This window comes from Lissotriton vulgaris, chromosome 4_1, assembly GCF_964263255.1.
Source record: "Lissotriton vulgaris chromosome 4_1, aLisVul1.2, whole genome shotgun sequence".
Classification (NCBI taxonomy): domain Eukaryota; kingdom Metazoa; phylum Chordata; class Amphibia; order Caudata; family Salamandridae; genus Lissotriton; species Lissotriton vulgaris.
The window spans coordinates 1,959,959,230-1,959,972,755 of record NC_141691.1 but is presented as its reverse complement, the minus strand read 5'-3'; positions in this window follow the sequence as shown (position 1 = coordinate 1,959,972,755).

Below are 13,526 nucleotides of genomic sequence, written 5' to 3'. Positions count from 1 at the left end.
GCATCTGAGCTGGGAGTAGTGGGAGGCGTAATCTGCTGACTCTGAATAGGAGTGTGCCTGCCCTGTACAATGCTGGTTCCACCCCCTTTGGTGCTTCTGATCACCTAGCCCCCACCTGACAAAGGGGAAGAGGAGTTTGCAAAGCAAAGTGCTCCAAATCCTCCTGAAACAGTTGCATCTGGTTCCCCCATGCCCTGCACTACAGACAAAGAGAGTTGGTAGTATAAGTATAGGGGCCGTGACCCCATAAAAATGTTCAGTTCTTGATCCTGAATACTGCTATCGGGTGCTGCTGCTGGGGTCCAGGAGGGGCTGCCATGAGGGCTTGCCTCACTGGACCCTGCAGTGCCCCTTCATCTCTAAAAACTTTTAGGATCCTTCAGCTTTTTTTGCTTGAGCCCAGGAACTTCCGGCATGAGGGATTTCCCTGTGATACTGACTGAAGTGGGTGCCCACCCCGGATGTTTGCTTTTATTCATTAGCCGGGGGCCACCCCGCTTTATATTTTAAACTAGCAGGCCGTCCCGACGTTGTCCGGGTATGAATTGCTGCCGGCCAGTAGTATATTGTTTTGTAGGATTTCGTTTTGATAGCATTTCTTATCTGTGACAGGCCTGTGAAACGCTCCGATTCAATGTGCACTGCTGATGCACTTAAGAGTGCGCGTTCAGTAGTGTGTGAACTCGAATTTCCCTACTTTATTTTTCCTTGCAATATTATATAGCGCAAACGCAACAACATGGCATGAGCACAATTTACATTACAGAAAAACACATTCATTTGTGGTAGGCACTGGGAGACAAAGCGATTTGCCTGGAATCACAGGATGTTGAGCTGATGCCGAGATTTGAACATAGCTCCCCAGCTCTAAAGTTCGCAATTCTAGAACTTGTGGCGGGAGGTGTGTCTAAAAGTGTACGTCAGTGCTGGCCATCAATGAGAGAGACCTCTGCATTTTTCAAATGGGTGGTGAAAAAATATGAGTATGTTGCTGGAGATGTGGGCTGCCGTGCCACCAATGTACTTACCGGGGAGGGTAAACACCCATTATTCCGCAACTTTCTTTCCGCATACCATCACTCCGCATACTTTCATTACGAAAGTACCATGACTCCGCAATGCCATTATAACGCATGGCATTACATTTTATATGCTTTTACCACGCATACATTTACAACAAAATTTGTTGTAAATGTATGAATGGTCAAAGCTTTTTTTTTTTACAGTTTGGATAAGGTAAGTATGGGTATAGATGTATATTGTTTGGGGTACTGAGGTATATGTTTTGGGGTGTTTGTGTATTTTAAGGGTTCAGATATAGTTTTGGGTTATGGGGTACAGGGGTAGTTTTAGGGTCTAGGGATAGGTATGGGTTTTGGGGTACAGGGGTATTTTTAGGGTTCAGGGCTAGGTTTGAATTTTGGGGTATAGGGGTATTTTTAGGGTTCAGGGGTAGGTTTTGTTTTTGGGGTACAGGGGTATTTTAAGGGTTCAGGTCTAGGTTTGGGTTTTAGGGTACAGAGTTATTTTTTGGGTTCAGGGCTAGGTTTAGGTTATGGGGTACAGGTGTATTTTTAGGGTTATGGGGTAGGTTTGGGTTTTGGGGTACAGGGGTATTTTAAGGGTTCAGGGCTAGGTTTGGGTTTGGGGTACAGGGGTATTTTAGGGTTCAGGGGTAGGTTTGGGATTTGGGGTACAGGGGTATTTTTAGGGTTCAGGGTTTAGGTTTGGGTTTTGGGGTACAGGGGTACAGGGGTATTTTTCGGGTTCAGGGGTAGGTTTGGGTTTTGAGGTACAGGGGTATTTATAGGGTTCAGGGCTAGGTTTGGGCTTTGGGGTACAGGGGTATTTTTAGGGCTTAGGATAGGTTTGGGTTTTGGGGTACAGGGTATATTTATAGGCTTAAGATGGGTTAGTGTTTAAAGGTGTTGGGGTATTTTAAGGAGTAAGGGTGGGTTATGATTATGGATTGCAGGGTTATTTAAAGGGAGCAGGGTGGGATTGGTTTTAAGGGTGTAAAGGGTAATAAAATAAAATAATAAATAAAAATAATATAAATAATGTAATTTAACCCTTTAAGTGTTGCATCGGCCAACTGTCGTCGCGAGCACTACCTTGCCAGTGCTGCGCACGACCGTTGGCCGACGGGTCCGCACCCGTTATTCGAACGTTCAGCACTGGGCGCTGAACGTTCGACGCTCTTATGAGGTTAAAAGAATAAATGTTTTAATTAAATTAATAAAATGTGTGTATATATATATATATATATTTTTTTTTTTTTTTGTATATATATATATATATATCCAGAGGGTTCCAATCTCCTGACGAGCTGTTTTTCAGGCAAAGCAACGGATACGGACCACCAAGTAAGTGCAAATGAATTTATTTTGTGCAGAGAGTCACCACGACGCATTTCGCGCTACACCAAGCGCTTGGTCACATATATATAAATACACATATATACAGACATATATTTGATGTTTTAATAATGTACTTTTACAATCTATATGACTTTACCACACATGTATTTGCGTTATAATGGCATGCGTGATAAAGTCATATGCATTGTAAAAGTTTTAGAAATGATGTCTTTGCGGAGTAATAGTCCTGTGTTATAAAAATTGTGGAGTGGTGGTATGCGGGATGTTGGTTTGCGGAATATCATCACATATTCCCGGGGGAGGGATAGTCCCTTTCTTGATATTTCCATGGAGGCTGGCCTTGTGTCCGGATGTGCGTGGCGCGAGGGCTGTGCGAAACAGAAGTGGAACATCTACAGTGAGCGATTCAGGCGTCACCGGAAGTTAAGGCGAGATTACAGTTCCTGCACAATGGCCACTGTTTGCGGTCCTTCCGGCCCTTGGGAATAGCGCCATGCCTGACCTCCATACAGTAAAGCAGGTGCACGTCACTGGGAGAGCGGGGAAAGCACACCCTGAGCTGGAATGTACAGAACCTGGGAAGAAAAAACAATGAAATATTGGGCACAATGCTCGCTTTTTTTTTCCGTAAACCCGCGCTCGCACTCTCCCACGCCCCCAGCACATGCCCACAGCACACGATATGAGACATGGCATGAAGGTCGGAATGTAGCACACCCCCCAGCATTTGTCACGCCCCCAGCACAAGCCCACAGCACAACGCAGACAGGCCCACAAGGGACTACTTTGCTGGCACAGTTCTTTTACCTTTTAAATGTATATGGTGGGCATCTGCATAGCCTATATCCTTCTGCTGCAACTGCCCTTTCCAACGCTGTGTTGGGTGTTGTGATTGGTGCTGTGGTTTGTGAGATGACCCGCCTCAAATGTTTGGTCTCTCTCTTTATTATATTAGTATAGATAGATACATAGATAGATTACGAGGGAGCCTACCCCTCATTGCCGCCAAGAGGAGAAGTTGACAAAAGAAACTGCTGGGCCGCAGCCGGATGCAACCCGGAAGTCAGGCAACCCTGCCTGAGACGTGGGCGAGGCCAGCACGGGAAGCTGAGGCCAGGAAGGAAGTACTGGCTTGAGATCTGTCCGGAGCCTCGCGTGCTCCATGTAGGAGTCCCGGGTCCCAGGAGGGGGCCCGGGTGAAGTGAGAAGAGGCGTGGCAGTTGATCGGCGGGGCTCCTGTGAGTAAGAGAGATCCCTGCTGCCACCCGAAGAGGAGGTGGGAGGAGTCCAGCAGACCCTGGTGAGTGGAGGTTGCCTTTCCGATCCTGAGAGCCGGTGAGTGATGGCTCTTTGTTGTTGGTGCCTGTTCGAGGCACAGGGTCTGAGAGGTCCTGCCAGGAGAGTGGACCGCTCCAATGTTGCTGGCATATTTGTTTAGAGAGGGCCCAGAGGGGACCCTGCCTTCCCATTTGGCCATTCTCACAGCTGTCCCGCCTGACAGAGGTCAGCTGCATGAACGAGGGGGCATGTTTGTTTTAGAGGCCCATCAAACCCCAAAGGCGGGTAGTTCCAGTACCCTCCAGTTGACGATGATCCCAGCTGTCCTGCAAGAGCGCAGGCAGCTGCAACGATGGGGGCAGAGTTAATTAGAGAGCCCCAGTGGGGCCCGAGGCACAGTCACCCATTTGATGTTCACAGCTGCACAGCAATTAGCATCAGCTGCCCAGTTTAGGTCTGTGCAATGATGCTGCTGCAGTGGCAGCCACAAGCCCTGACTTTGCTGGACATAGGGCTTTTGAGCCCCCTTTGAGAAGGCCAGTTGCCCAGGGGGTCTTTTAGGATAATAGGACGCCAGGCCCTAATGTGATTTATGTGGTGTTAGGAAATGTGATTCATGTACATTGATTTATACACCATGTTTTATGCATTTACAGTGGTTTATGCTAGTAAGATTATTATGTACTGTGAGTTATGACCCTAATGTGAGGTATGCTTAGGAGGTTATGGTCTAATATATTTAGGTTTATGAGGTTGGCGCAGGCTATATTTCACACCTAATGTGATACTGTGCATGATATAGTTTATTTTACAGGAGGATGCTGAGAACACTGTTTGCCAGAAATTACTGGTTGTGTTCTACATGTACTAAGTTCACTTTGTGATGGTTCTGACAGTGGTCCAAGGGGCCCTGTCATGTGTATATAATCCCCTGTAAATATTGACCAGTGCCAGTTGGCACAGTGTATATTGTGTGATTACTATTCTAATGTGTTTTATGATAATAGAAAGGCTATTTTTGATATAACCTTATGTGGAGCTCATTTTGTGGTGTGCCTAGTATGTTTACACTTTACATATTGCCTCCGGGATAGGCCTGACTGCTTGTGCCAAGCTACTAAGGGGGTGAGCAGGGGTTATCTTTGGCGTGTAACTCCCTTGCCCTAACTAGAGTGGTGGTCTCTGTTTGGCTTTGGAGCAAGCCTTAGCCAACCAGAGATCCCATTTCTAACACTGGGCATTATGAGTAATAGGGGCATATTTACAAGAACTGCAGCAAATGCCCAAATACAGTGCTCCATGATGCAAGGATTCATGGATGTGTCGCAAATTCTGCTGCATCATTTTGTGCTAAAGTCACACACATTGCTGGAGTTGTCAGTAGGACTAAAGCAACTTCAGCAAAGAGGTGAGTCCCATGTTAAAGCCCTGTGTCAATCACTGCGCGGTGTAGGAATTTTGACGCAGTTAAGTCATAGAGTGGCGTAATGAACATTTGTAAATTTCATCTGTATCTTCTACGTGACTTTTAACGTGAGAATCACTACTCTGCATACATTATGCTGGGCACAGGTATAATGTGGCACAGGCCTCTACAAACTAACGCATTGGGTCCAATGCTTCAGTTTGTAAAAATGGAGCAGTGTGGAGCACTGATTAAGCCACGGTTGCATCAAACAAAATGAATCTGTGGCGCCGCTAGCTACTTGTAAATATGCCCATAATTTGTATAATGCATATGTACAATTTTTGTCCTTCTGCAAACTGCTCTGACCTTAGGGGTCTGGTCCGAACTATATAAACTATAAATTTAAATAAATAAACACAGATGTGTGGGTCCTTACCTGCAAGAAATTGGGTAATTGATTGAGGGGGGTGATGACCCTACTCAAGCATTAACCACAATCCTTGATGGGGTGACCCACAAAAGTTGCTAATTTAACCTGAGCTTCCCCCTCGGGTAGCTTTGCTCAAAATCAGTCAGGCTTAACTCAGAGGCAATGGGTAAAGTATGTATGCAGCACATAAAAAGTGATAAAGTTAAAACACATCATTAGTAAAATCCCAAAACAATTTAGAAAAATAGAGCAAATTGTAATAAATAAAATGATACCAGCACAGCAAACATCCAATCAATAGACCTGGAGCAATTGAACTTTAAAGTTTTAGGTTAGTATATTGCCTAAAAGCACAAGCACCACTTGTGCTATATTGGGCACTATTCCTATATTGGGGAAAATCACAAATAGGCCTGGGTTGTGCTTGTGGACTTCCACTCGGTGGAATACCCCAGAGTTTTCGAAAAACTCCGCCAAATTCCAAGGAGTTCGGTGGGTGGGCGGAGTATTACTCGGCCACCCCTAATAAAGTCCCTCTGGGTGCTGAGGATCGTTGGGGGCCAAGAACCCCTATTGTTGCCATAATTAAGTACCCCTCCGCTGGATTGCTGAGATGTCATCGGAGGCCCAACCCCCTTTCTCAACCTCTCTGCATGGGGTCTCCTGATGCACTACTGGTTGGGGGATAACGTCCCCTTGGCTGCTGAGAGTCGTTGGGTGCGAAGAACCCCTATTGTTGCCACAAGTAAGTCCCCCACAGCGGGATTGCTGAGTAGTTGCCAGTGGCTTTCTCAACCACTCTTCCCAGGGGCCTCCTAGTGCACTACTGGCTGGGGGATGAAGTCCCCTTGGCTGCGGAGGGTCATGGGAAACAGGAACCTGTATGTTGCCACAAGTAAGTCCCCCACAGAAGGATTGGTGATACTAAGGGTGAGCACGCCGCAAAACTCTGCTACGCCAGTGGGGTGGTAGAGTTTTTGTCAAAATACACTTTCTAAGTGGAGCGCAAATGAGAAAACTTAGTAAACTCAGCCCATGGAGTTTTCCTCCTACCACTAGTCACAAGTTCAGTCTGACCATGATGGAGCATGGTGTGAATACATGGACTAGGCATGTTTTTCTGAAAAAGTTATCTTCTCGAAGTTCAGCACAAAGAATTTCATTCTCGATGGAGGAGGCTGTGAGAAGCAGGGGGAGCAAAACGGTGGTCATCACTGTAGTGTAAAGAGTTTGCTTGGCATCACGGATGGTCATCGCTGTGGGATGAAGATCTGGTTGAGTGTCACCGACAATCATTCCTGATGCTTCATGATGAGGTCACCACGGGTTGACAGTGATGTAGCATGAAGTGCAGTTCTCACATTGCTGGTCATCTCTGGTGGTCACTGTAGCACATAGACCCTGGATCACTGGAGCTTTGTGTTGGCAGTCTTTGTGGTCAGCAAAGTCTTGGTGCGAATGGGCTCATTTGTGGTCATGAAAAACATTAAGAATTCTCCTTTCTTTACAGAGAAGTACATTCTGAGGCCAGTCAAGGGTCCAGGGCCTGGGCAGGCACATCTTGGGGTTCAGGGACAAACTCTATCAGAGTCCAGCAAGGCTCAGGCAGGTCCAGCTGTAGCTCACACATGGGGGCAGACATGTAGCCCTTGGAGTCATTCTGGTAAGTTCCGAGTTCAAGGAGCAGGTCCAGGCTTCCTTCCTTGGGGAGCAGGGTAGTCCTTCTAGCAGTATGGTAGCAGGGCAGCCCTTCTTTCGAGTCTTCCACAGCTCCAGTAGTGATTTGATGAGTGGCTCTGGCGGTCCAATATTTATACCTGATGCCATCCTTTGAAGTAGGATGACTCCCTTTCTCCTGCCTAGGCTCCACGTAATCTGGGGTTACAAAAGACTGGTGTCAGGTGCCATTGTGTGTGTGCTGGAGACGGCCCTTCCAACAGAATGGCCCATCCTGCTATCACCTAGTCCCCCCTTGGTCTCCCACTTGATCCTGGTAGCAGGCATCAAATAGTTAGGACAAGAAAATGCTAATTTTCAGGCCAAGACTGATTTGCATATGGCTGGGTCCAAACTGAGGTGGCATGGTGAGCAGAAGAATGATGGATTTAATCCAGATCGCTTGACTGGGGCTGAATGTTTGATTTGCTCTGCATTCCGTCCATCAACTCTGTGTCTTTAACGTCCTAAAAGAGACATTTTCAGAATTGAGGCATAATATGTGACTTCACAATTAAAGAGGATTTTTAAAACATAATTCATTTGGGTGCTAAGTTCATTTTTCTATTTGCTCCCAAGCTGAATTTATCAGTTATTAATTGTAATAAGGTAACCCAATGTTATCCTATCGGGGAGATAGGCTGTTCAACAGTGAAAAACAATGTTAGTATTTTTAAAGCAGGATCAGATAATAAAAAAAGGAGAAGAACCACTATTCACACTTAAACCCACATATCCTACTTTCTAATTACAATACACCTTTCCCTATGAGCCTTTAGGATCTAACATAGTGGTGAGGTGACATATGTATTATTAAGGAAGGTTTAGGCTTGGTAAAAAGGTATATTTTGCTAGGTCAAATTGACAGATAACACCTGCACTACAGGCTGCTGTAGCAGGCCTGGGACGTTTTAAAGGGCTACTTTAGTGGGTGGCACAGTGGGTCCTGCAGGCACACTACTAGTATTTATTTTACCGTCTATGGGCACCATGTAGTACCATATATTGAGCACTGCCAAGTAAATGAAATGTGCCAATTTGGTGGAGGCTGATTTGGCCATCTTTTAGAGAGAAAGCACAAGCACTTCAGCAATGGTCAGCCGGGTTAAAGTGTGCAGGGTCCTAAAGTCAACAAAAATGAACTAAAAAAAGAAGGGGTGTGAAAGCAAAACATTTGGGGTAGCCCTGCACAGAAGGCCAAGCCCAACATAAACGTTCAATGCTTTCTTAAAAAAAATATATATACTACTGGTTCTGGCGGGTAGAAAAATGTTTCTTTATGATGCTCATAGTGCATTTATACAAGTGAATCAGTTTGCAACCTATGGAACACGCCTGTAGAAAAGGAACCAAACAATTTAATGGAAATGAAACAGGAGATAATTGCTTTGTACTGTTTCTTTTTATCAGAATAAATTCATTCTTAGATAGTTACAATTACAATGAACAAAAGCTGTCAACACGAAATAAACATTAAGTGATTTTGTGACATAAGTGCTCAGCGTTATACTAATGTGCACCATATACAATGTGATAATAGTTTCTATATACAGAGGGAGGGGGTAGGCCAGGTGAAGCTTTTGAACCAGCAGCTCCTGTCTTGCGTGGTATGAAGTCTTGGTTAGTCTGAACCTAGACGGAGCGTCGATGTTTCAACCCTTCGGGTGCCCCGGTTGGTGGTCACAACGGGTCTTCATCAGGACAATGGTGTCAGGAAACTATGGTGATAGCCTAGAAGGGGAAGAAGCGTTTGTAAGCGAGAGGTTGCCGGTGTGCTCTTGATAATGCACAGAAGTAGAAGGGCAGTGTTTCTCACCCTAAAGCGGCCAGGCGAGAGCTTGGGGATACTCGAGGAATTTTCAATGTCAAGTCCAAACGTGAAATGTTCTAAAAGAATAAAACTAGGGGTTCAGAATGCGAATCCTGGGAGGTGGCTAAAAGTGGTTTCAGTCTGGGTGGGCATCTGTGGTGCAGGAGCGGTAAACAGGTACTGTTGAACCGTGAGACTAATCCGGGGTCTGAGGCAGTGAAGTAGCCAGTGAACAATGAACGACAAGCGTGGGTTATTGCCTATTAATCACTCACACAGGATGGAGTCAGTTGCCGGGAGGCTTTAGTCAGAGTGAGGGGGCATGCAATAGGCATCTACGGTAGTGTGCATTTACACATAAAATAGCTGATTGTGAGCCAGCTGGTGTCTTCCGAGTTTAGGTAAAAATGCTGGTGCCTCTTAAGTGCAAAAACAGGTCAGACCTGTAGGCGCTCTTGCCTTAGTGCCTGTTCACAATATCATCGGATCTGGTGCCGGGATGGTAATGGCAAAATCAGTGCGTGCATGCAGGCCATGAAAGTGAAAGGTGCCATGCGGGAAGCTGGTGGTGTGTCTTTCTGGAAATACCACATCGTAACGGCTGGGGCTGGCTGATTAGTCCATGCCCATTGAGTGTGAGAGTGTGATTCGGGGGTGGTGATTTAAATGTGTTATTTAGATGTCTGATGAGTGCCTGAACGCGGTGGTCTGTCGAGCCCCTGAAATTAAATTAACCGCCTGTTGGGGCGGCGCGGCCAATGGATTGGGCCAAGGGGAGCTATCTAAGAGCTCACCCGATCTGCAAAGATCTGCGATCGTAGAGAAGTGGACAGACGTGCCGTGGTACCATCAGTCTGCCGCATAGAGTCAGGGTGAGTGAGATCACTTGCTGGGCTCTAAGTGGAGCCACTTTAACGTGCCTGCTAGCTCGCACGCTTGTGGCTGGACAGAACGTTGCTAAGAGATGACGCGCGATTCGGTTATGTATCACACAGTGGGCGTGAGGGGAATACTCTCAGTGACGGTTTACTGGTGACACCTACACGGTGGTGCAAATGATTTTGCAAGCCCACAATAATGTAGATCATAATGTCTGAATAAAAGTTATACTGCTAAAATCATGAAAATCAGGTCTTGGCAGCGAGGACGCCATAATCTATGAAGGGTGGAGTACCACAAGTTGTTTGATACGCTGATTGCAATGCACATTTCACAAGTAACAGAATGTTTGATGCCTGATTACAGTGAAGGCGTACATAAACAAAATAACGCACAGATTTATAAATTATACATTTAGGGTACAAAGACACATGTCATAAGATATTTTGCAGTCTATACAGGGTTGAGTACCACATGTTGTATGATACGCTACTTACTACTTGCAATGCACATTTTACAAGTAACAGAACATTTGCTGCCTGATTGCAGTGGAGGCGTACATGAACAAAATAACGTGCAGATTTATAAATCATACATTTAGGGTACCAAGACATATGTCATAAGATATTTGGCAGTCCTGTATGGTAGTGACAATTCCAATGCTCGAATAACAAATAACAAACCTTACTTGTTGCTTGAGTGGAACATATTAAAAGTAACACAGTAGTAATACATATCGTGTGATAATCTTATCTAGTACTGCAAGATTGCGTGTGTAAATAGGAAGTGGGGGCTAATCACAGCCCCCATTTGTTTAGGCCCATTTGTTTAGCGGTCTCTTCCTGTTTGTTTAGCCCATTGAGTACTGCATCCAAAGTGTGTATCGATTTACACTCCTTCAGATTTAGGGTCATAGATATTGAAGCGCCCCTGGGGTTGGGACAGATCTTCTCTACTACTCTCCATCTCATGCTTTCTGGAGGTTGGTTGAGTGCCAGGAAATGTTTTACTTGGGGGGCTCCCACTACCTTACATCTGATTCTGCTCATGTGTTGTAGGATTCTGGAATTAACCTTCTGCGTTGTCTGCCCTACGTATGGAGTATCGCAAGGGCAGAGTATAATGTAGATGATGTTGGTGCTGTCGCAGTTTGTGAATGACGTTAGTTTGAATGTGGAATCGTGGAGCGTCAGTGTGGATCCCTCCATACATAGCTCTCACGCTTTGCATGAGCCACATTTGATGTGCACAATTACAGATGGAAGTCCCACTTGGCCCCGCAGGTCTGGTTGATTTCTGGTTCCAAAAAATTGTTCCTTCAATGGTCATAAGTATCAATAAGCAATATGCATCAAATAATTAAGAAAGGTGACAGAATTATGTAACAGTGTTTACTTTATCATAGTTTTTATTTTCATTTAATGCAGTTTTTCATTTCAGTTTTTCATATAAAAAAAAACATGATTCATCATAGATACATTTTTCAGACTCGTATTTTTTGCTTTTAAGAACACACATAATTATTAACGCACCAGTGATAGAATTTTTTTTTTTTTACAAGATTATAGTAAACAATTAATTTTTAGGAAGGCCACCTGATACTGGATACTCAACTCAATTCGCTAACATACACACATGCATACCACAACCACACTACCAAAAGGGGAAAAAGGGAGAAACTAAGTATTGATTGACAAGTTCACAAGTTGTCAAATTCTAGGGTCTCAGAAAGATTCGAGACCCCCGCACCTGATCGGTCGACGCGCGTTTCGGTGGGTGAACCACCTTCATCAGGACCTTTTTTCTCTTGTGGATCAAAGATATCAGGGGACCTGAAAAGATTTATTTACAAAAAAGAAAAAAGTATATCTGTCACCAACCCTTCTCATAATAATTTACAAACACAAATACCAACACAACAAAATAGGATATTGTTTAGATCTAGCATGGCTGCTTCTCACATGGCCAATGATTGCACGAAAGAAGAATGCACTAAAGCCAATTACTCTGCTATAGATGGATCAGCCCGTTATAAATCTCGTGCGATTAGAGGCTTTATGTCACTTTGCATTAACCGTTCTATCTTAGCGCTTAAATCTTACCGCGTTCATCCTGCCATAAACGGGTGAGACTAGAGACGTTACAGTATTTTACATTTACCTTACTGTTCCCGGTTGTACAAATATCTCAAACCTCCTTACACCTTAGATGGATGCAGTATAAAGAACGGGGTCATTTACCCGACCGAAGAAAGGAATATCCTCATTCTCTGTCCGAAGAATGGCGTTATAACTCTAACTGAAGAAAGGAATGCTTTCCTCTTCTGTGCCAGTAACAAGATGTAAGACTACCTCACTAGTATTCATTTGAAGAACTCGATGCATCAAAGTGTAAACACCTGACGATATGGGGTTTTTTTGTCTCCCTTTCCTACTCGTGTAGACCGCAGTTGTTGAGACCGCCTCTTATCGATCTGTATTGCACCGCTGAGGGCACCATCAGTCACTAAAAGGTATATTGTTAAGCACCATACCATCTAGGAAGTTTGTATCCTGTTCAAATAGTGTGTTCGCAAACCAAAAGAAGAAACCAAAAATTAAATATGGGTACTTTTTACTTTGTAGTTTTATTTGACTCCCTGGAGAACAGATTACTATCTCTGAACAGGTTGGAGTAATTGCACCCTGTCTTTCAACGAAAACTGGTAAGATTGACCAACGATGGGTATTGTATGTTATGCCCTTTTTTTGCTATAGAAGATAGAATAAGGGTCGTTGTATCCTCTATGCAGGTGTCTCTTAACAAGTATCCGGTCCTAAAATCTAGCAACTGAGTACCTAAGGAACATAAATCTGCCTGTCTTTTATCGTAAGTAGAACCATGTCTTGGTTTATATGACAATACCTCTCGTGTCTCAAATTAGCATAAAGGGATCTCAGTTAAACAATACGGGTAATATTTGTTCTTTATTCTCATGCAACTAGAGTCTAATATCCAAATTATTTTCCATCTATATCAGAATAAATGAACCATTTATGATCCATCTATATCAGAGTAATTGGCTTTAGTGCATTCTTCTTTCGTGCAATCATTGGCCATGTGAGAAGCAGCCATGCTAGATCTAAACAATGTCCTATTTTGTTGTGTTGGTATTTGTGTTTGTAAATTATTCTGAGAAGGGTTGGTGACAGATATACTTTTTTCTTTTTTGTAAATAAATCTTTTCAGGTTCCCTGATATCTTTTATCCACAAGAGAAAAAAGGTCCTGAGGAAGGTGGTTCACCCACCGAAATGCGCGTCGAACGATCATGTGCGGGGGTCTCGAATCTTTCTGAGACCCTAGAATTTGACAACTTGTGAACTTGTCAATCAATACTTAGTTTCTCCCTTTTTCCCCTTTTGGTAGTGTGGTTGTGGTATGCATGTGTGTATGTTAGCGAATTGAGTTGAGTATCCAGTATCAGGTGGCCTTCTTAAAAATTAATTGTTTACTATAGTCTTGTAAAAAAATAAAAATTCTATCACTGGTGCGTTAATAATTATGTGTGTTCTTAAAAGCAAAAAATACGAGTCTGAAAAATGTATTTATGATGAATCATGTTTTTTTTTTATATGAAAAACTG